The following is a 22,386-nucleotide window of genomic DNA, read 5'->3' as shown; positions in this document are numbered from 1 at the left end:
CACGATGGTACCATCACTCACCTAGAGCCAGACATCCTGGAATGAGAAGTCATGTAGACCTTAGGAACCATCACTATGAAGAAAGCTAGTGGAGGTAATGGAATTCCAATTGAGCTATTTCAAATCCTAAAAGATGATGCAGTTAAAGAGCCGCACTCAATATGCCAGAAATTTGGCAAACTCAGCAGTGGCTACAAGACTGGAAAAGGTCAGTTTCCATTCCAATCCCAAAGAAAGGCAATGCTAAACAATTCTCAAACTACCACATAATTGCAGTCATCTCACACGCTAATAAAGTAATGCTCAAAATTCTCCAAGCCAAGCTTCAACAGTACATGAATCATGAACTTCCAGATGTTCAAGCTGGTTTTAGAAAAGGCAGAGGAACCAGAGATCAAATTGCCAACATCTGCTGGATCATGGAAAAAGCAAGAGAGTTCCAGAAAAACATCTATTTCTGCTTTATTGACTATGTCAAAGCCTTTGTGTGGATCACAACAAACTGTGGAAAATTTGAATACCAGACCACCTGACCTGCCTCCTGAGAAATCTGTATATAGGTCAAGAAATAACAGTTAGAAGAGGACATGGAACAACATAGTGGTTCCAAATTGGGAAAGGAGTACATCAAGGCTGTATATTGTCACCCTGCTTATTTAACTTATTTGCAGAGTACATCCTGAGAAATGCTGGACGGGATGAAGCACAAGGCTGAATCACGATTGCAGGGAGAAATATCAATAACCTCAGATACGCAGATGATACCACACTTACAGCAGAAAGCGAAAGAAACCAAAGAGTCTCTTGATGAAAGTGAAAGAGGAGAGTGAAAATGTTGGCTTAAAACTCAACATTCAGAAAGCTAAAATCATGGCAGCTGGTCCCATTACTTCATGGCAAATAGATGGGGAAACAGTGGAAACAGTGACAGACTTCATCTTTTGGGGCTCCAAAATCACTGTAGATGGTGACTGTAGCCAAGAAATTAAAAGACACTTGCTCCTTGGAGGAAAAGTTAGACCAACCTAGACTGCATATTAATAAGCAGAGACATTACTTTGCCAACAGAGGTCCATCTAGTCAACGCTATGGATTTTCCAATAGTCATATATGGATGTGAGTGTTGGACTATGAAGAAAGCTGAACGCCGAAGAATTGATGCTTTTGAGCTGTGGTGTTGGAGCAGACTCTTAAGAGTCCTTTGGACTGCAAGGATATTCAACCAGTCCATCATAAATGAATTCAGTCCTGAAGGACTGATGCTGAAGCTGAAACTCCAATGCTTTGGCCACTTACTGCAAAGAACTGATTCATTTAAAATGACCCTGATGCTGGGAAGGATTGAAGGTGGGAGGAGAAGGGGACGACAGAGGATGAGATGGTTGCACACCATCACTGACTCCATGGACATAAGTTTGAGTAAATTCTGGGTGCTGGTGATGGACAGGGCAGCCTGGCATGCTGCAATTCATGGGGGTGCAAAGAGTTGGACATGACTGAGCCCTGAACTGAACTGATAATAGATATATCCAAACCATTTTGTAATTATATAGACTGCCATACTTGTGGAACTATCACAGGAAAGTTTTGCCCGGTAAATGTCTTTTGGCAATGTGTGAAGATATTTTTGATCTTCACAGCTTGGAAGGTGCTACCAGCATCTGGTATTTGGATTGCTGTTAAGTATGGTACAATGCATAGGTAGCCCATTTCAACATAGCATTATCTGGTACAAAATATCAATAGTTCCATTGCTAAAAACCTGTACTATACAGGGATGACCCAGGCAGTGCAAAATAAAAGCTTAGAGAAGAAATAAGTGGTGTTTATAAAATCATGGAGTGTATGATTAGGTGGTATTAAACTTAGTCATATTACGAATGTCTTAAAGAAGGGTATTTCCATTAGACCTCAAGAAAAGTTGAAAAAATATATATATTGAGAAAAATATATCTTGGATTTTATGTTACACTAAATGATGTATGTGTACACACAAAAAAATTCTAGGTCCTCCATTTCTCCAACAATAACTAGTACAATGATAGTAAAACCATTTGGGAAAAAAGACATGGATTTAGATCCTCATACTAAAAACTTATATTAGATTATAAGTAAAAATAAGAAAAAATTAATGAGTACATTAAAAGAGAATATAAGACCTATTTGTCTGGAGAGATGAATTCTCTACTCAGTTTAGGGGATTCGATTATAAAGAGGAAAATGGATATATTGGCAACTTGAAGAATAGAGCTTGACCAGTTCAAAAGGCAATTGGACAGGCACATAAAGCAAACATGATGGGGAAGATACTTGAAAAAGGTAACCTCTGTCTTGCCATTCTGCCAACTATACTTCCAAAAAATAATGATTAATATTTTGTATTTTTCTAGAAAATAAAAAGAAAATGAATCTAGTTGAAAAAAATAGTAAATTCGCTGAACTGAAAGGTACCCCGTAAAAGGGCTTATGTGAGTTTAGGGAAAGATATTTCTGTAGTTTCCCTGGAGAGCAGGAAATGGCAACTCATTACAGTACTCTTGCCTGGGAAATCCCATGGACAAAGGATTCTGGTGGGCTACAGTCCATGGGGTTGGAAAGAGTCGGATATGAACGAGCTACTGAACACATTTCCATAGTTTATTAAAGGAAGCCTGGGATGTTTTGGATGAGACTATTGACTTTTTAATTATGATATGTTGAAAAGCAACCCTAATCTACCCAATATCTGTATCAATTACATTCCTAGAAGCAGAATGGAGTTCTAAGCAAGTGTGGCATTTGGATCTCATTATTACTCTGATTATTCTGGTATCTCTGAGTTTATAATATGTATCCTCAAATCTAATTCACTCCTGTGCCTATTCTAGGAGGACAGAAACACAACCAGTTCAGGAAAATGGCAATTTCAATTACTACACTATATCTTGGTTATATCCATTTCAGTTAAATTTCAAACTTAGCCAAGTCTTTCAGGAGCTTCAATGTTTTCAAAAGCTGCTTAGAAAATCTTTCAAGCAAAGGAGACTTGGAGTCACACATTCCAAAGCTCAGCAGTCAATGAGAATGCAGATAATAAGAACTTAGAAAACCATTTGCATGCAGCTGCTTCATCCCTTAGAGAATATTTTTTTCCTACAAGTGGACCTCTTTCTTTCTGGGCTGCATTTTACTGCAGAACACCTCAGGAATAGGCATCATTGGCAAGATTTTCAATACAACGCTCCATCCTTGAAACTTTTCAAACAGCTCACCCTCAGTCTTGCATGTGATAAAGAGCCATGAATTTCATGGGATTCTTTTTTACGATAGGCCACTAATCACTCTTGATCCTATGATAAATTTAAATACTAACTAATCCACTTTGAATAGGGATTAGGCTTCAGTGTAGGAGGAAAGGGTTCATTAGAATTCATTACATCAATTTGTAATTTGAATGATGCATCTTCTAAATAAGGTACTGCAATTTCTAGTGATTGTTAACTGGGAGCCTAAATATCCTCATTATTAATTAATGGGAAGAGTGATAATATCTATAATTGAGAGAATGCTTGTGTGGTTCCCCTCCTCCCTTAGCTTCTTGAGATATCTGGCAGTTATTAGAAGGAGAAATATAACAAACTCAGATTTTTTATGTCAAGGATAATTTGATGTGCATGAAAAATGGAATACATTTCGCAGACTTCCTTATTTTGATATATGCTTCATTCTTGGTGAACTCATTGTTGTCAAATTATTTTACAAATCATATCAGATAATCATCTATCACCATTTTATATTTTCCATATTTGGAATGAAAGCGTCTAACATTACTGAGCTAAAGTGGAATAACAGCTTTCATACCTGAGTAATATTTCATTCCAAATAATTGTCACTATAGTACAATGATTTAAATTTTGATTTTGGAATATCTAGGCTATGAAGGAAAAATGCATTAGACATTTCTCTTTCTCACTTAAAAATAAATACTTCTATAAATAGTCATTTGGGAACTGAATAAAAAACATGAAATTTCTGGGGCCTCAGTGCCTATGAAAGTATTTCACTCAACTTGAACATTTCAATCATGATTGTCAATGCAGTGAACTGTCTTTAATTTTAATTTTATACTACACAGGGAATCATCAAAGTGGATTTTCAGTATTTTCATTCTGTTGAATGTTGTAACTCATTATGTGGCAGCTTGAAAGGGACAGAAGTTTGAGGGAGAATGGATACATGTATATGTATGGCTGAGTCCCTTCACTAAAATTCACTTGAACCACCACAACATTGCTAATAGTATATAGCCCAGTACAAAATAAAAAGTTAAAAAAACGTGACTTTTGTTATGAAGATTGATAGTGGAATAATTGGGAATGTTCACGTGGCACTTGGTATATGAAGGCAGTGTTCTAGTGCTTTATGCAATTAATTCACTTAATCTTCACAACTAAATGAATTAATTTAGTTACTAAATGAAAAGTCTGATAATGCAGTCATTGTTGTTGCTTTTGTTTGGTGGCTAAGTTGTGTCTGACTCTTGTGACCCCATGGACTGCAGCACACCGGGCTCCTCTGTCCATGGTATTCTCCAGGCAAACATACTGGAGTGGGGTCACCATTCCCTTCTCCACAGGATCTTCCCAACCCAGGGATGGAAGCCTGGATCTCCTGCATTGCAGGCAGGAGATCTTTACCATCTTAGCCACCATGGAAGCCCCTGTCTCCAAGAGTTTGCTCAAATTTATGTCCACCAAGTCAATAATGCTATCCAACCATTTCATCCTCTGTCACCCCCTTCTCCTGCCCTCAGTCTTTCTCAGCACCAGGGTCTTTTCCAATGGGTCAGCTCTTTGCATCAGGTGGCCATGAAGACTCTCAAGAGTCTTCTCCAGCACCACAATTTGAAAGCATCGATGCCTCAGTACTCTCATTTTATGGGTAAGGGACATGAGGCTCGGAGAGTATAGACAACTTGCTCAAGGTCACACAGAGACAGTTAATAGTGGTTTGGGGATTAAAATTGAGCTAATGTGGCACTGCAGTTCATGCTTGTATTTCCTCCACTCCATTGCCTGTTGACACTCTGCACCTCAGTGACTGCTCTCTCAAGGATCCATTTCTTATCCATAGAGGCATGCTTTTTTATTTCCATAATGGGATAATCTAGTTCCTCTTCTTCAGCTCATGACTGAGTTATTTTTAATTATATACTTGAAAGGAGCCCAACCTATTCTCATAATCCAAAAGCTGGTATCAGTGAAAAATGCCGTCACGGCAGGCCATTCCAAGAAAATCCTTTGAATCTTTTATTACTCTTCACTATTTTTTTTTTTTAAACCAATTAGGTCCTGACCTCCTAATGTGATGTGAACGTCATCCTTACATCATGAACTTGGTGATAGATTTTTGAATTCTCTGATTTTTGTCTCTAGTTCTTCTATAGATGGCATTGAATATACTCATCTCTTCCTTTTCTGCTTCTGGTCCTATACAGGAGCATATCGTGTAGGAGATATTCCCCATGTCTTCCTTGGTGCATTTTATACACGTACTAATCAAGACTGAAATTTCAGTGCCTGAACACAATAAAGGCTTTCTTCCCTCTTTTAGCCTTGCTATCAAGAGCCAGTGGTCACCAAGGTTTTCATGATAGGAGGAGATGGGGATGATGGAACAAGCTGATTCTTAACTGTCGGAGCCCCAAAGTGGCACATGTTCTGGTCACAACTATTCTGTGGTCCTAACCTAACTGCAAGGCAGACTGGGAAACACAGGAGATCACATGGAATATCTGGTGAGCTTTGATAATATTTCCCAGAATATACTAAGATCTCAAAAGTTTTTGATGTATCACTTACTAAGCTGCCTTTTTGTTTTTCCTGAGAAAGAGTTTATGACCTGCTTGAGAGGACCGTATATTATTAAAAGCCTAGAATCTGAAAATAATCTTTATGCTAATATTATGATATTTTGCTGTCCACTAGAATTGGACATTAGAGGACTCTGTCATGTAATAAAAGTGCCATTTGGTTCTAAGTACATGAGGAGATGAAGAAAAAAATTTAAGAAAACAAATTACTAGTGTTCTCCAAATTCCCTATCAATTTCTCTTGCTCTACCTTCCATAAATTTTATAAAGTGAATTATGTGGAAAATTCTTAAAGAAGTGGAAACACCAGACACCTTACCTGCCTCCTGAGAAACCTGTATGCAGGTCAAGAAGCAACAGTTAGAACCAAACTTAGAAAAACAAACTGGTTCCAAATTGGGAAAGGAGTACATCAAAGCTGTATATTGTCATCCTGTTTATTTAACTTATAAGCAGAATACATCATGAAAATGCTGGGCTGGATGAATCACAGCTTTAATCAAGACTGCCGGGAGAAATATCAATAACCTCAGATATGTAGATGACATGATCCTTATGGCAGAAAGTGAAGAGGAACTTAAGAGCCTCCTGATGAAGGTGAAAGAAGAGTGAAAAAGCTGAGTAAAATTCAACGTTCAAAAAACTAAGATTATGGCATCCAGTACCATCACTTCATGGCATACAGTGAAAGACTATTTTCTTTAGCTCCAAAATCACTGCAGATGGTGACTGCAGTCATGAAATTAAAAGGTGCTTGCTCCTTGAAAGGAAAGTTATAGTCAACCTAGACAGCATATTAAAAAGCAGAGACATTACTTTGCCAACAAAAGTCTGTCTAGTCAAATCTATGGTTTTTCCAGTAGTCATGTAGGAATGTGAGAGTTGAATCATAAAGAAGACTGAGCTCCAAAGAATTGATGCTTTTGAACGATAGTGTTGGAGAAGATTCTTGGAAGTCCCTTGGACAGTAGGAAGATCCAACCAGTCCATCCTAAAGAAAATCAGTCCTGAATATTCATTGAAAGTGTTGTAGCCATGCGTTCTGGGAAACAAACTCACTCAGAAGGATAATGCAGATAGTTCAGTGTAGTTTATTACACCAGTGGGCCCAAGGCAGAGTCTCCTCTTAGCCAAGGATCCCAGCCAGTTTTTGTGAAAACCTTATATACCCTAAGTGTACATGCCCAAACCCACCTGCCCAAATTCCCTGAAACTAGTCTGAACAAAGGAAGAGAAAGATAAAATCAAAGTTAACCCGTGATTCATATGCCTTAAGTCTAGGCAGTTAACAGTGGATAATTATCAATAGGTCTGTGGTCATACCCCAATACGCATAATAGAATTTATGATTCTATTTGGTTACACAGATAATTAGGGTATTCTTTTAGGCAATGGAGAGTCTAGGTATGAGCCCTGGGGTTCTTCCTTACGGCGGGCCTGGTTTTCCAGTTGGTATGTCATTTCCATAGATACTGGGCATATAGCTCAAAGTCCACAGTCTGGCCCAAGATGGAGTCTTGCTTTCAAGATGGAGCCTGTTCTGTCTGTTTCCTCCTTCAGAAGGACTGATGCTGAAGCTGAATCTCCAATACTTTGGCCACCTGATGTGAAGAAATGACTCATTTGAAAAGACCCCGATGCTGGGAAAGATAGAAGGCAGAAGAGGACAAGATGGTTGGATGGCATCATCGACTCAATTACGTAAGTTTGAACAAACTCCAGGAGATGGTGAAAGACAGGGAGGCCTGGCATGCTGCAGTCCGTGGGGTTGCAAAGAGACAAGACTGAGCGACTGAGCAACAACTGAACAGCAAATGTGTATCAATTAAGATAATTCCCATAAGAATATTTTACAGATTAAAACTACAAAACTCTAATTGTCTTGGCGTTTTGGGGAATCTCTTGTTTATAGGATTCTAAGATGACAAGCTGTATTTATTGTCCAGGCTTTCCTAATTATTTTTCAAAGAAAACTGGAAGAAACACTTCAGTTTGGAAGCCCTTTGTAAAAATGGTAAAAAATTTAATATGCACATGTGTCTGTATTATCATAAGAAAACGAGAGTGAACACTTATATAAGGAAATGGTGTGTATCCTCAGTAGTGTCTGACACTGTGCAACCCCATGGACTATAGCCTGTCAGGCTCCTGTGTGTATGGAACTTTTCCAGGCAAGAATACTGGAGTGGGTTGCCAGTTCCCACTCAAGGGGATCTTCCTGACCCAGGGACAAAACCTATGTCTCCTGCACTGGCAGGTGGATTCTTCACTACTGTGCCAAAGACAAGAACAAAACTAAATCTTTTTTTAATTTGGTAGAGACAACAGTCTTACAGACTGTACCTCCAGCTTGAAATTTCCTTTACATCTTCTTTGAATGTTTAAAATCTTCACATAGCAACTTTGATCTGAAGTTCTCAAATTTATATTGACCTCCACATGAATATTTTATATTGTTCGGCTTTTGGATTAAGTGATATCACCAGCCAAAGTATAATTTCTACTCCTGTCACCACTTTAAGTGAAACTTAATAATGGATACTGGATAGGAAAAAAATAATGTAATTATAGATGATTGGCACTTGATTTAAGGACAAAAGCCCACCTGATCAATTACTTGTCTCTGTTTCTTCAAATCCTATGATTTGCTTGTAGGACAATTTTGATAAATCAATATTTGCAAAACTCTTAGAAAAATGACTACCTTCATAATAAGAAAAAGAGAAGAAGAATAGTAAGCTTCAGATTTTAAACATTTTCCTTCCTTTTGATTTTCTTTTTAATTTTTAAGATGAATTTTAGATAGCAAGATTATCCATGGTGGTCTTTGATTTTGGTTTCAGCTACTGTTGATAGAATTTATAACCTGTTTATGGAAAGTAAGTTTCAGTTCAGTCACTTAGTCATGTCCGATTCTTTGTGACCCCATGGACTGCAGCACGCCAGGGTTCCCTGTTCAACACCAACTCCTGGTGCTTACTCAAACTCATGTTCATCGAGTCAGAGATGCCATCAACCATCTCATCCTCTGTCGTCCCCTTCTCCTCCCACCTTCAATCTTTCCCAGCATCAGGGTCTTTTCCAATGATTCAGTTCTTTGCATCAAGTGGCCAAAGTATTGGAGTTTCAGCTTCAGCATCAGTCCTTCCAATGAATATTCAAGACTGATTTTCTTTAGTATAGACTGGATAGATCTTCTTGCTGTCCAAGGGACTCAAGAGTCTTCTCCAACACCACAGTTCAAAAGCATCAGTTCTTCAGCACTCAGCTTATTTTATGATTCAACTCTCACATCCATACATGGCTACTGGAAAAACCATAGCTTTAGCTAGACGGACCCTTGTTGGCAAAGTAATGTCTCTGCTTTTTAATATGCTGTCTAGGTTGGTCATAACTTTTCTCCCAAGGAGTAAGTGTCTTTTAGTTTCTTTCCTGCAGTCACCATCTGCAGTGATTTTGGAGCCCCCCAAAACAAAGTCTCTTACTGTTTCCACTGTTCCCCCCATCTATTTGCCATGAAGTGATGGGACCAGATGCCATGATCTTAGTTTTCTGAATGTTGAGTTTTAAGCCAACCTTTTCACTCTGCTCTTTCACTTTCATCAAGAGGCTCTTTATTTCTTCGCTTTCTGTTGTAAGTGTGGTTGTTATCTGCATATGTGAGGTTATTGATATTTCTCCCGGAAATCTTGATTCCAGCTTGTGGTTCATTCAGCATGGCATTTCTCATGATGTACTCTGCATATAAGTTAAATAAGCAGGGTGACAATATACTTGATGTACTCCTTCCCAATTTGGAACCCATCTGTTGTTCCATGTCCAGTTCTAACTGTTGCTTCTTGACCTACATATGGATTTCTCAGGAGGCAGGTCAAGTGGTCTGGTATTCCCATCTCTTGAAGAAATTTTCACAGTTTGTTGTGATCCACACAGTCAAAGGCTTTGGCATAATCAATAAAGCAGAAATAGATGTTTTTCTGGAACTCTCTTGCTTTTTCGATGATCCAAGAGATGTTGGCAATTTAATCTCTGGTTCCTCTGCCTTTTCTAAAACCAGCTTGAACATCTGGAAGTTCACGGTTCACATATTGCTGAAGCCTGGCTTGGAGAATTTTGAGCATTACTTTATTAGTGTGTGAGATGAGTGTATTTGTGTGGTTCAGTTCAGTTCAGTTCAGTTGCTCAGTCGTGTCCGACTCTTTGTGACCCCATGAATCACAGCACACCAGGCCTCCCTGTCCATCACCATCTCCCGGAGTTCACTCAGACTCACGTCCGTCGAGTCCGTGATGCCATCCAGCCATCTCATCCTGGGTCGTCCCCTTCTCCTCCTGACCCCAATCCCTCCCAGCATCAGAGTCTTTTCCAATGAGTCAACTCTTCGCATGAGGTGGCCAAAGTACTGGAGCTTCAGCTTTAGCATCATTCCTTCCAAAGAAATCCCAGGGTTGATCTCCTTCAGAATGGACTGGTTGGATCTCTTTGCAGTCCAAGGGACTCTCAAGAGTCTTCTGCAACACCACAGTGCAAAAGCATCAATTCTTCAGTGCTCAGCCTTCTTCACAGTCCAACTCTCACATCCATACGTGACCACAGGAAAAACCATAGCCTTGACTAGACAGACCTTAGTCAGCAAAGTAATGTCTCTGCTTTTGAATATACTGTCTAGGTTGGTCATAACTTTTCTTCCAAGGAGTAAGAGTCTTTTAATTTCATGGCTGAAGTCACCATCTGCAGTGATTTGGGAGCCCAAAAAAATAAAGTCTGACACTGTTTCTACTGTTTCCGCATCTATTTCCCATGAAGTGATGGGACCAGATGCCATGATCTTCGTTTTCTGAATGTTGAGCTTTAAGCCAACTTTTTCACTCTCCTCTTTCACTTTCATCAAGAGGCTTTTTAGTTCCTCTTCACTTTCTGCTAAAAGGGTGGTGTCATCTGCTTATCTGAGGTTATTGATATTTCTCCCAGCAATCTTGATTCCAGCTTGTGCTTCCTCCAGCCCAGTGTTTCTCATGATGTACTCTGCATAGAAGTTAAATAAATGGGGTGACAATATACAGCCTTGACATACTCCTTTTCCTATTTGGAACCAGTCTGTTGTTCCATGTCCAGTTCTAACTGTTGCTTACTGACCTGCATACAGATTTCTCAAGAGGCAGGTCAGGTGGTCTGCTATTCTCATCTGTTTCAGAATTTTCCACAATTTATTGTGATCCATACAGTTAAAGGCTTTGGCATAGTCAATAAAGCAGAAATGGGCATTGTTTGGCATTGCCTTTCTTTGGGATTGGAATGAAAACTGACCTTTTCCAGTCCCGTGGCCACTGCTGAGTTTTCCAAATGTGCTGGCATATTGAGTGCAGCACTTTCACAGCATCATCTTTCAGGATTTGAAACAGCTCAACTGGAATTCCATCATCTCCACTAGCTTTGTTTGCAGTGATGCTTCCTAAGATCCACTTGACTTCGCATTACAGGATGTCTGGCCCTTGGTGAGTTATCACACCATTGTGGTCATCTGAGTCATGCCAAATTCAGACCTAAATTGAAGAAAGCAGGGAAAACCCCTAAACCATTCAGGTATGACCTAAATCAAATCCCTTGTATTTACACAGTGCAAGTGACAAATAGATTCAAGGAATTAGAACTGACAGACAGAGTGCCTGAAGAACTGTGGATGGAGGTTCTTGACATTGTACAGGAGGCAGTGATCAAGACCATCCCCAAGGAAAAGAATTGCAAAATGGCAAAATGGTTGGCTGAGGAGACTTTACAAATAGCTGAGGGGGCTGGGGGGTGGGGGGAGATGGAAAGCCAAAGGAGAAAAGGAAATTTATACCGATTTGAATGCTGAGTTACAAAAAATAGCAAGGAGAGATAAGAAAGCCCTCCTCAGTGAGCAATGCAAAGTAATAAAAAAACAATAGAACAGGAAAAACTAGAGATCTCTTGAAGAATATTAGAAATACCAAGGGAACAAAGATGCAAAGATGGCACAATAAAGGACAGAAATGATATGTTCCTAACATTAAGCAGAAGATATTAAAAAGTGGTTGCAAGAATATGCAGAAGAAAGTAGGTTTACATATAACCAATTCACTATACTTATTACATATCTTCTTTTATTTTATTGAGAAATTAAGAGTGAAATAATTTTTGCCACATTTTTTCTATCATTGGTAGACTAAGCTTAAGCTATTAATGTTTTTTAAAAGTTTTCATAAAAATATTATTGTGAAAATCAAAGAGGGTGGGGAGATTACATTTTTGTCACTAATTATGCAAATAGGCTCAGCAGGAGACAGCTTACCCAAAGTCAGGCATTGCATGGATTCATACTGACCTTCCTGGGAGAACTTAAAGGGCTGAATACAAATACCTTCACTGCCCTGAAATTTGTCTCAGTCGAATCCTCTCTTTCAAATCCTAACAATAGAAGTCTTGGGTCCCCACCAAGTCCTTGTTTACATATTTAAGCAGATTTCCTTTCCTTTTTTTTCTTTTGAAAAAAATTGGCCCTGCCTTTTGGCATCTATTTTATACATCCCTGTGCAGAGGTTGGTGATCTTTCTGGCTGAAAGTCAGTGAGGATCCTAATTTGTATAGAAAATACCAGAGACAACACTCAAATACGAGACATAAAATGGCTGTGGATCTTCTCTATTAACTACAGTACAGGGGTAACTCTCAAATTACCAGAAAAGAAAATCTTGTTGACTGTGATTCAGCGATTTCTGTATACCTAGGTTGGTTAAGATCTGAAAGACACACTCTATGGAACACGACCAATGTCAAGATGAGAGTTTGCAACCTGATGGCTTGCTGCTGCTGCTGCTGTTGCTAAGTTGCTTCAGTTGTGTCTAACTCAATGCGACCCCATAGATGGCAGCCCACCAGGCTCCCCCACCTCTGATATTCTCCAGGCAAGAACACTGGAGTGCAGACAGGTTTTATTTGACTAAAAGCTGTGCTTTGATCACACCCATGTTTGTTGTGCTTTGTTGTAAAATATTAAAACAGGATATAAAGGCTCCAGTGTAATTGTTTCTTCAAAAATCAGAAACTCCAGCAACACTGGACCTACACTGTGCTTGCATTCAATTATAGACACCTGGAGTCTTAAGATGAGACATATGTTCTTTAGCTCACAGTTTGATTGCTGCCCATTCTCCACTCTCAACAGTCTTGTTTGACCTGCATCTCTCAGTGACATGACCAGACTGCTCCTGTAGCACAGAGATTCATTATTCCGAAAACCAAGTTATTTTTATTTTAAGGTAGTTTTAGTGCCAATTATTAATACATCGGAGTCACCTAGGGTGCTCACTAAATTTGCAGATTTCTGCTCTCTCTTAGTAGAGAAAATATTAATATATCCATCATTCATATGCTGCATTCTTGGGCAAATAGAGTCTAGAAAGTGTTGAGTTACTGGGCATTCCCCGTGCATTCCTAGAACTCTTTTCATCTCCTTCTTTTCTTCGCAGTAGTAGCTTTGTTTATTTCCTTGTGGGGAAATTAATGTGTTTGCTTGTCTTATAGTTTTAGAACCAGTCTACATTAACTCCTTGTTGTTGTTGTTCAGTTGCTCAGTCATGTCCGACTCTTTGTGACTCCATGGACTGCAGCATGCCAGGCTTCCCTGTCCACTGTCTCCTGGTGTTTGCTCAAACTCATGTTCATTGAGTTGGTGATGCCATTAACTTATGCTATTGAAAAATTTCTTAAAAGACACAGAGTCTCTTTTCTTTGGCCTTTTTGTTCTTTTTCCTTGGCCTGACAAGATTATAATGCTAGAAAAAGCTTTGCTCCCCATTTGGAATTGGATTTTTTAAAAGCTAGATATTGAAGGTTATATAATTTATTGTGTTTCATGCCATGGGAACTCCGCCCATGGCAGTTTCACCTTTCACTTGGGTGACCAAGAATTTCAAAACCAAATTTATAACTCAAATTTAAAATTGTATAAATCTCTGTGGCTAGAGTATATGCAGTTTAGCTTCAACATTTGAAATCATTGATTCTGATCTTTCATGTATTACGTATTCCAAAGGGTAAGTTCAAAAGACTTTGAGTGAAATTAGGTGTTCAAATGCAGATAAACTAATAATAAGAAGTCTGACTGATTTTCTTCAAGCAAATATAAGGTTTTAAGCTAATGAACACCTTTATAATTCATTTAAACTCATGGTCGTTTTTGAATACAAACCAATTGCCATTCTAAATAAACAAATTTTTAAAACTGAAGTTCAATTTACATCTTATGAAACAAACTGATTTAATGTGTATAGTTTCATATGTATTGACAAATGCACATACTCTACATTTAACTCATATCCCTACCAAGAAACAGAATATTTCCATCATCCCAGAAAGCTCCTTCATGACCCAGTAAATCTGCAGCCACTAGAAACAAATATCTTTAAACTTATGTTAAAAAACAAAATTTAACCGAGCAAGTCTGAAGGATCTTATTGGCTTTTCAGCAAGTCATGAATCAAGCAGCAACCACTCTAGCGACAGAAAGGATCTCTGAGGAGCTATACAGAATGAAGGATTTTTATAGGCAGAAGGGAGCAGGAATAAGGATGTTATACTAAACAAAAAAGTAGCTTGGTTATTGCAAGGCCATTTTCCTTTATGGAATGGCAAAGATCTATCAGGCAGATTACCTAACAAATGCTGACAGGTGACTCCTGATTGATTGGTTTAAGATTCCATTCCTGAAAAGAGCTGAAACTATAGTTAAGCTAGATCTCAATTTGGTGATGTCGAGTTTAGCACAGGCAATCCGTTTTGGGTCTGTTTTCTTGTTTTTAATAATTTCCCCCTTTGATCAGACTCAATCTCAGAGATGTGATCAAAATTTAAGGCATCAATGCTATTCCAAGCTTACTTCCCTGGAGTTCTCATATACTTTTTTCTGAATCTTTTTGTAGTATTTATAGGTCATGACATTGGATTCACATTCTTTAAGTCAGTGATTTTTTTTTTTTTTTTTTTTGATTCTTTTCTGACATTCTAGTCTTAGGGAGATCATTTGCTTTGCAGTGGTGGTTGTGAACATGTACTTAAAGCTTCTGAGAGAATATAGCACCCAGGGAGCCCACCAACTGAGCTATCAGGGAAGCCCGATTATTATAATAAGCATGATAATTCCTAATGTTTGAAGTTCACTTCAGAGCCACGGCCCCTAAGACCCAAACCAACCAGACAAATAACTCAAAGAAAAACCCTTATTGAAGGAATCACTTCCTTAAGCCAAATGGCTTGTTCAGTGATCTTATGTAGCTGAGTCTTAGCTTCCCCAGAAGTGTCAATCCAAGTGCAGCAAGCAGGGTTTGCCACAGCACACACATTTGGATGCTCTGCTAAAAGATAATGCTGTTATAAAGAACAACTTTGGCCAGAAAATCTAGGAATTTTTGTTGAGCAAACTTACTGTTTTAACAACAGATTCTGCAATATTTTCAAGAGTTGAGAGATTCCTGATCATAGCCTCATTTGCGTTTACTTCTGGCCATGGGAGTAGGAATCTGCCAATGGAAGCAAATTTGGAATCATGAATATCTCCAGGAAATTCCAGTTTGAGTCTTTGGCTCATGACTGGAAAGGTGACCGCCACAGATGCTAGTAAAACTTAAGTGTCTGTAGACCTCATAGGTTGTTTTATTCTAGTTGCTCTGGCTTGTGTACTTTTTTTTGTACAGAGCCTGGGTGCAAGTTTCCCTGAGTTTGGAGTTGTTAATCAGAGGCAGAGGCAGGAAAATGGACCCACAGGGTTAGGGAGCTTGGCACAACAGAGAAGGGCTAAATTTGTTCTAGAGAAACTGAGGCCTTGTAATTTAGGAAGAAATTTGAGATGGGAAGAACTATAGGATCACCAACGGCATGGAAATCCAGCAGTTATTTGGAGTTGGATATATGTGAACAATGGCATTATCTTTCTAGGACAAATTGAGGCAAAACATGAATATAAAATAACCATAAAGAACTTCATGGTGTAAGAATTAGGAAAAGGATGGTCAGAGAGGGAAGGAGGAATGGAAGGAAATGTTCTTCATCTAGCACCTTTGCGGGAAGCAGTCTACCTGGATGTTGGCTACTTCTCTCCCTAATCAGTTTTGTTTTTCTTTATTTCAGTTGCACTGCACAGCATGCAGGATCTTAGTTCCCCAACTAGGGATCAAACCTGTGCCCCTGCATTGGGAGCATGGAGTCTTAACCACTGGACTGCTAAGGAAGTCCCTTGCAGATCAATTTGATCTTGAAGTCCTGAGCTTTTGCCCAGAACCAGATGTCAGACAGAGCTTTCCTTCATTATAAAATATGACACCTTGTAATTTGGCAGCAGTGTCAGTAGTCAAGAGTACTTGGTAGAGTCCTTTCCATGAATCTTACTTTTGCAAAGCATAAAACAATAATTGTCCATATATGACAAAATACTTAAAATGCCCATTGTTACAGATGTGATGAGAGAGAATTATAATGAAATTGACATGGAAGTTTGTTCATTTCTATGATATACAATATTTTAAGATAAGTGGAATTCACCATTCTAGGAATTTCATAACACTTATGTTAATAACATGCTTCCACACAAATATAAACTAAGAAGTTGGAGCATAACTTCTTATTTGATATTTTCCCATGTAATTTAAACTAACCTAATGAGGTAACATTTTACCATGTGAGAGACAAATCTTTTGAGATTTTCCAAGGTCTCTCTGGGAAATCTCCAAGTTATTCTGAAGTCAGAAAGATTCCACTTAGAATTTGATTTGGGGAAGTTGCCAAAATGTCTAACAGTTTGAACATTTGACTGCTGCTGCTGCTAAGTCACTTCAGTTGTGTCGGACTCTGTGCGACCCCATAGATGGCAGCCTACCAGGTGCCTTCATCCCTGGGATTCTCCAGGTAAGGACACTGGAGAGGGGTTGCCATTTCCTTCTCCAATGCATGAAAGTGAAAAGTGAAAGCGAAGTCACTCAGTCGTGTCTGACTGTTAGCAACCCCATGGACTGCAGCCTACCAGGCTCCTCCGTCCATGGGAGTTTCCAGTACTGGAGTGGGTTACCATTGCCGTCTCCCCAACATCTGACTAAGTTATATCAAAGATCATTATGAAATAATGCTTAATTATCATTTAACCAGAGTGATAGTAGAAAATACTAAAAGCAAATAAAGAAGGTTACATAGTTGTGAGCAAAACTTGGCTATTTTAATATGAGAAGACTGGATTTTCTTAATTAAAGACTTGATAAAGACAATGTGAAATATAGTAAATTATTTTACAAAGTCAATGTGAAGTACAGTAATATTGCTAAGACATGAAATCTTTGTCCAGGCAGAACTTAAAAGGTAAAGATACTTTTACAATTGCTTATCAAAAGCAGACCAAAAGCCCAATAGCACTTTATCCTTTGAGCAGAGTGAAAACCAAATTCTAGTTTTGCACCAGTATATTTTTAATATCAAAACTTATTAAAAATCAATAAATCCATTTCAATTTTAGTCAGCTTGACCACACATAAAATTTCCTTCCCAAGATCGCTCTTCCACAAACCTTAGGGAACTTTTTAATGTCAGTTCAGATTTTGTCCTATTTTCATTGTTGTTGTTACTGTTGCTATTATTTTTCATTCTGAAATAATCAGTCATTTTACTTTATTTGCCCACTTTTCATACATGGGCTTCCCTGGTAGCTCAACTGGAAAAGAATCTGCCTTCAATGCAGGAGACCCCAGTTCGATTCCTGGGTCAGGAAGATCCCCTGGAGAAGGGATAGGCTACCCACTCCAGGATTCTTAGGCTTCCCTGGAGCCTCAGTCAGTAAGGAATCCACCCACAATGCAGGAGACCTGGGCTCAATCCCTGGGTTGGGAAGATCCTCTGAGAAGGAAACGGCTACCCACTACAGTAATCTGACCTGGAGAATCTCCATGGACAGAGGAGACTGGCAGGCTACAGTCCATGGGGTCACAGAGTTGGACACAACTGAGTGGCTTTTCACTTTCACTTTTTCACTTTCGTACCCAGTTCTTTCCTCTTACTCAGACACAGAGATCTTAAACTTTTGTTTTTAAAAATTTAGCTGTCAAGTACAGTAATACAAAACCTATAAACAATAGTTAAATCCAAATTTTGTTTTTAGCAGTAAGTAAGTTAAGGTTACCTGCTCAGATGGCTAAAGCTTTTTACTAGTAATATTTATGGAGAAGACTAGTAAAAAGCTTTACCTATCTGAGCATTCCCCTTGACTGAGGTAATTGGTAGTGGTTTACTGGTAGTGGTTTATTGGAGAAATCCCTGCAAAGGGTCCATATAGGGGTTCTCTCCTTCAAAGGTAAATATGGAGGCATTTGTGAGGTCACTAACTTGTCAGAGTTTTGTTTATGGCTTTGTAGTTGTTTCAGAATGGAAAGGTAGTTCAGAGAGAGGATTGGTAGACTCTGGATACTCAGGTAAAGGAGGACAGAAGGGAGTAGCAGGAGTCATGTCAGTCTTAGTTTTTGTTTTAGGTACTTCTTGTGTCTTTAATTTTCATTAACATTTTGCTAATGAAACCTTTCAAAGAATCTTTCAATGAAGCTACTTTGGAATCTTGAAGCCTTCTGAAGCCTTCTGCATGTCAATTAAAATAGGTATCCCATTCTATTTGTTTGATTTGTGAGCTCTTGCATTCACATGCACTCCTTAAATGAGTAATCTTTTCTAAGTGGAATGTTCACTGTAACAGTGATTGTAGTTCTAGGTTGTCTTAGAGATATTTTTCCATTATTGTGGATATCTACAGCTTCTGGGGCTGTAGTTTCTAGATCTAAAATAAGCAGTTATGCTGGAAGGTGGTGTGCTTAATTCTTGAAACTTGAGGATCCTATTTCTTTAGCTAAGCCTTAGGTCTCTTGGAACCAAATTAATAGTTAAGAGGGATGGGCTGCTGGATTGGAGATTGTGTGGCTTTTTAATAGTGTACTGAATTGTACATAAATTTTCTTGAGCTGGTTAGGTGATCTAACAGCAATCTAACCATTTCATGACCAACTTAGCCTAGTACATGAGTCTTAAGAGTTAGATGGTGAGCACTCTAACATCTTTTGAGTGCTTGATTTCTGCCCACCCGCCAATTTTGTGGCTTGGGTTTCCAAGGTTCTCATTAGTAATAAATCTATGATTCCTTTGGGGACTTCCCTGATGGCCCAGTGAGTAAAGAATCCACCTCAATGCAGGAGACACAGGAGATGCAGGTTCAATACCTGGGTCAGGAAGATCCCTTGGAGAAGGAGATTGCAATCCTCCCCAGTATTCTTGCCTGAAAAATCCCATGAACAGAGGATCCTGGCAGGCTACAGTCCATAGGGTCACTAAAGAGTTAGACACGACTGAGTGACTAAGCATGCATTATTCCTTTACCTATGTACACAGTAACAGAAACCAACAAAACCCAAGGAAACAGAATGAGCAGTAGCAAAAGAGTTATGTGACTGACCAAGAGAAAGTCTTAGGTGCACACTACCAGCCGTTCCCAAAATGAACAGATTAATCCAGCAGACCCCACTAAATGGGGACTGTAGGCTGAACCAAGGGCTGTAGGTACAGGTTCCAGGTAGAACTATCTGCTAGCTGAAGCTGACCTGCTGAGTCTGGATCGGGATTGGGGGCTAACCAAGGACTGGTGCTCTGTTATTGCCTCTAGTCAGTCTGAAGTGAAGTGAAAGTGAAGTCGCTCAGTCGTGTCTGACTCTTTGTGACCCCATGGACTGTAGCCTACCAGGCTCCTCTGTCCATGGGATTTTCCAGGCAATAGTACTGGAGTGGATTGTCATTTCCTTCTCCAGGGGATCTTCCCAACCCAGGGATCGAACCCAGGTCTCTCGCACTGTAGACAGATGCTTTACCATCTGAGCCACCACCAGGGAAGTCAGTCAGTCTAGACTCACCCAATAACCCTAGACTGAAAAGTTAATTATATTGGGAGCTTGGCACAAAGAGAGTGGAACTGTGATCTGAGAGTAAGTTACCCATGGCCCTTGGAAATGATGAGAAAGAGACCACAAAATGTTTGTAGGTATCAATGCTTACATTTCTTATTGTCCATGAAGCCATCAGATGTCTCTTTTGGGTCCCATCACTGCTACCAAACTGTTAGAAACAAAATTCAACTGAGTAAACTTTAAAGATATTATTGGCTTTATTCAATGACTCATGAATTGCAGCATCCAATCTGGTAAAGACAAAGGAGCTCAGGGGAGCTGTAAAAAATAAAAGACTTCTATAGGCAAAAGGGAGCAGAACAAGGGAGTTATACTAGATAAAAACTGGTTGCTGCAAGGTCACTTTCCTTTTCCTTTAGTTAGCATCTGCTAACTAGTGCATATCAGGCAATTCCTGACTGACTAGTTCAAGATTCTATTTCTATTTCTTGAAGAGCCAAAAATATTAGTAAGTTAGGTCTTGGTTTGGTGCTGTGGGGCTTAGCATGAGCAACTCCATTTTGGGCCTGCTGTCTTTTTACAATTTTAACTGCTTCCTTCCCTCACTATTTGAGGCTTAAGAGTGGTTCTATCCTTCTGCTATAGCTAATCCAGAGTATTGTACTATTTCTGATATTCCCCCAAACCCTGACAATGCATATTAAATTTTATTCATTTCTCGTTAAATTTACCAGTTTGAATGTGCTATCTAACTCTTGATAAGATTCCAAGGGTTATCCCTGGTAAAGTTGAATAGGTGTATACATTTGATTCAGCAGTAACAATTATTAAGTATATATACTTGAGACACTCTTGCACATTTGCTCAATCAGTTATACATGGATGTTTATTGAAATATTATTGTAAAAGCAAAAATAACAAGATAATGGACAGTATATTGAAGTATAGGATTCTTTGGTGGTTCAGACAGTAAAGAATCCTTCTGCAATGCAGGAGACCCAGGTTTGATCCCTGAGTTGGGAAGATGCCCTGGAGGAGGGATAGGCTCCCCACTTCTATATTCTTGGTCTTCTCTGATGGCTCAGATGGTAAAGAATCAGCCTGCAAAGTGGGAGACCTGGGTTTAATCCTTGGGTTGGGGAGCTTCCCAGGAGGAGGGCATGGCAACCCCCTCCAGTATTCTTGCCTGGAGAATCCCCATGGACAGAAGAGCCTAGTGAGTTACAGTCCATGGGGTCTCTAAGAGTCAGACGCAACTGAGTGACTAAGCACAGCATAGCACAAGGCTTACGTAATCATTTACTTAGTGTTAGATGGTTAGAATAGGAAAAAGGAGTCCAGAATGGTGGTGGCTAAAGGACAAGGAAGGGAAAAGCCCGTAAAAATAGAACAAAGGAAAGTCCGACGACCAGAGTGAGGACCTCAGGTAAAACAAACAGCACTCCTGGCGAGCCAAATTTACATAGAGGAGGAGAAAAACCATATAAAAAGAGGAGCCAAAGTTGGACTGGGGGCATCTCTTCTCTTCGCGTCTTTTGGGTTGGCATGCCCTCACGCCTCGAGGAAGTATTTTCCTTTATTTTCTAAATAAAACTGAGCTGTAACACAGAGCTGTAACACTGGTCCCTCTGAAGGCTGTAACACTGATCCATAGCTTCAAATTTTTGTTGTGATGAGACAGAACTGAGGAAATTACACACTCCCCTGACATTAGCAAGTGATCAATAAATAATAACATGCAGAAGAGAGAAAGACATATATAGAATATTAGGAAGAGAATTGGCTTCTTTTAGAAAAAGCTTTTTGAAGGAAGTGGCATTTAAGCTGGACCTTGACATAATAGATAATAGTCTAAGCACAACTCAGATCACATCTAATTGAAGAAATTTAGCACACATAATGTCCTCAAAATAAAAGGGTTTGTCCATTAACAACTGGTCTTCCTGGGTGGCGCTGTTGGTAAAGAACCTGCCTGAGAATGCAGGAGACATGGGTTCAATCCTTGGGTCAGGAAGATCCCCTGGAGTAGGAAATGGCAACCCACTGTAGTATTCTTGCCTGGAAAATCCCATGTACACAGGAGCCTGGCAGGCTACAGTCCATAGGGTCACACAGAGTCAGACATGACTGAAGCGACTTAGCACACATGGACACACGCATTGAAAAAGAAAAGAATTTTGCTTTCTGAAAGGTAAAAGAATTTGAAGTGAATGGGGGAAAATATTGAGTATCATTCTTTATTCTGTTACCTATAATGATACCCTGAAAATCTGCATGCAGTGGTGACTTCTGAGGCTAGGAGATAGTTCAGCTGGGCTGAGTTCTCTATGATATGAATATACTGAAGGGATATGGCAATTTTCTATAAACACATTGTTTGAAGTCTCTTGCTTCTCAGTGATATTGAAATGCTCTTTAAGGTTGAGACCACAATGCCAGCTACTGCATTTTACTTAGTAGTATTTCCCAGAAAACAGCAGTTCAAACAGTGTTTCAGTTCAGTTCAGTTCAGTCTCTCAGTCAAGTCCGACTCTTTGCAACCCCATGGACTGCAGCACGCCAGGCCTTCCTGTCCATCACCAACTCCTGGAGCTTGCT

Source organism: Budorcas taxicolor, chromosome 8 (assembly GCF_023091745.1).
Source record: "Budorcas taxicolor isolate Tak-1 chromosome 8, Takin1.1, whole genome shotgun sequence".
Taxonomy (NCBI): Eukaryota; Metazoa; Chordata; class Mammalia; order Artiodactyla; family Bovidae; genus Budorcas; species Budorcas taxicolor.
Note: the sequence above shows the minus strand (reverse complement) of the source record.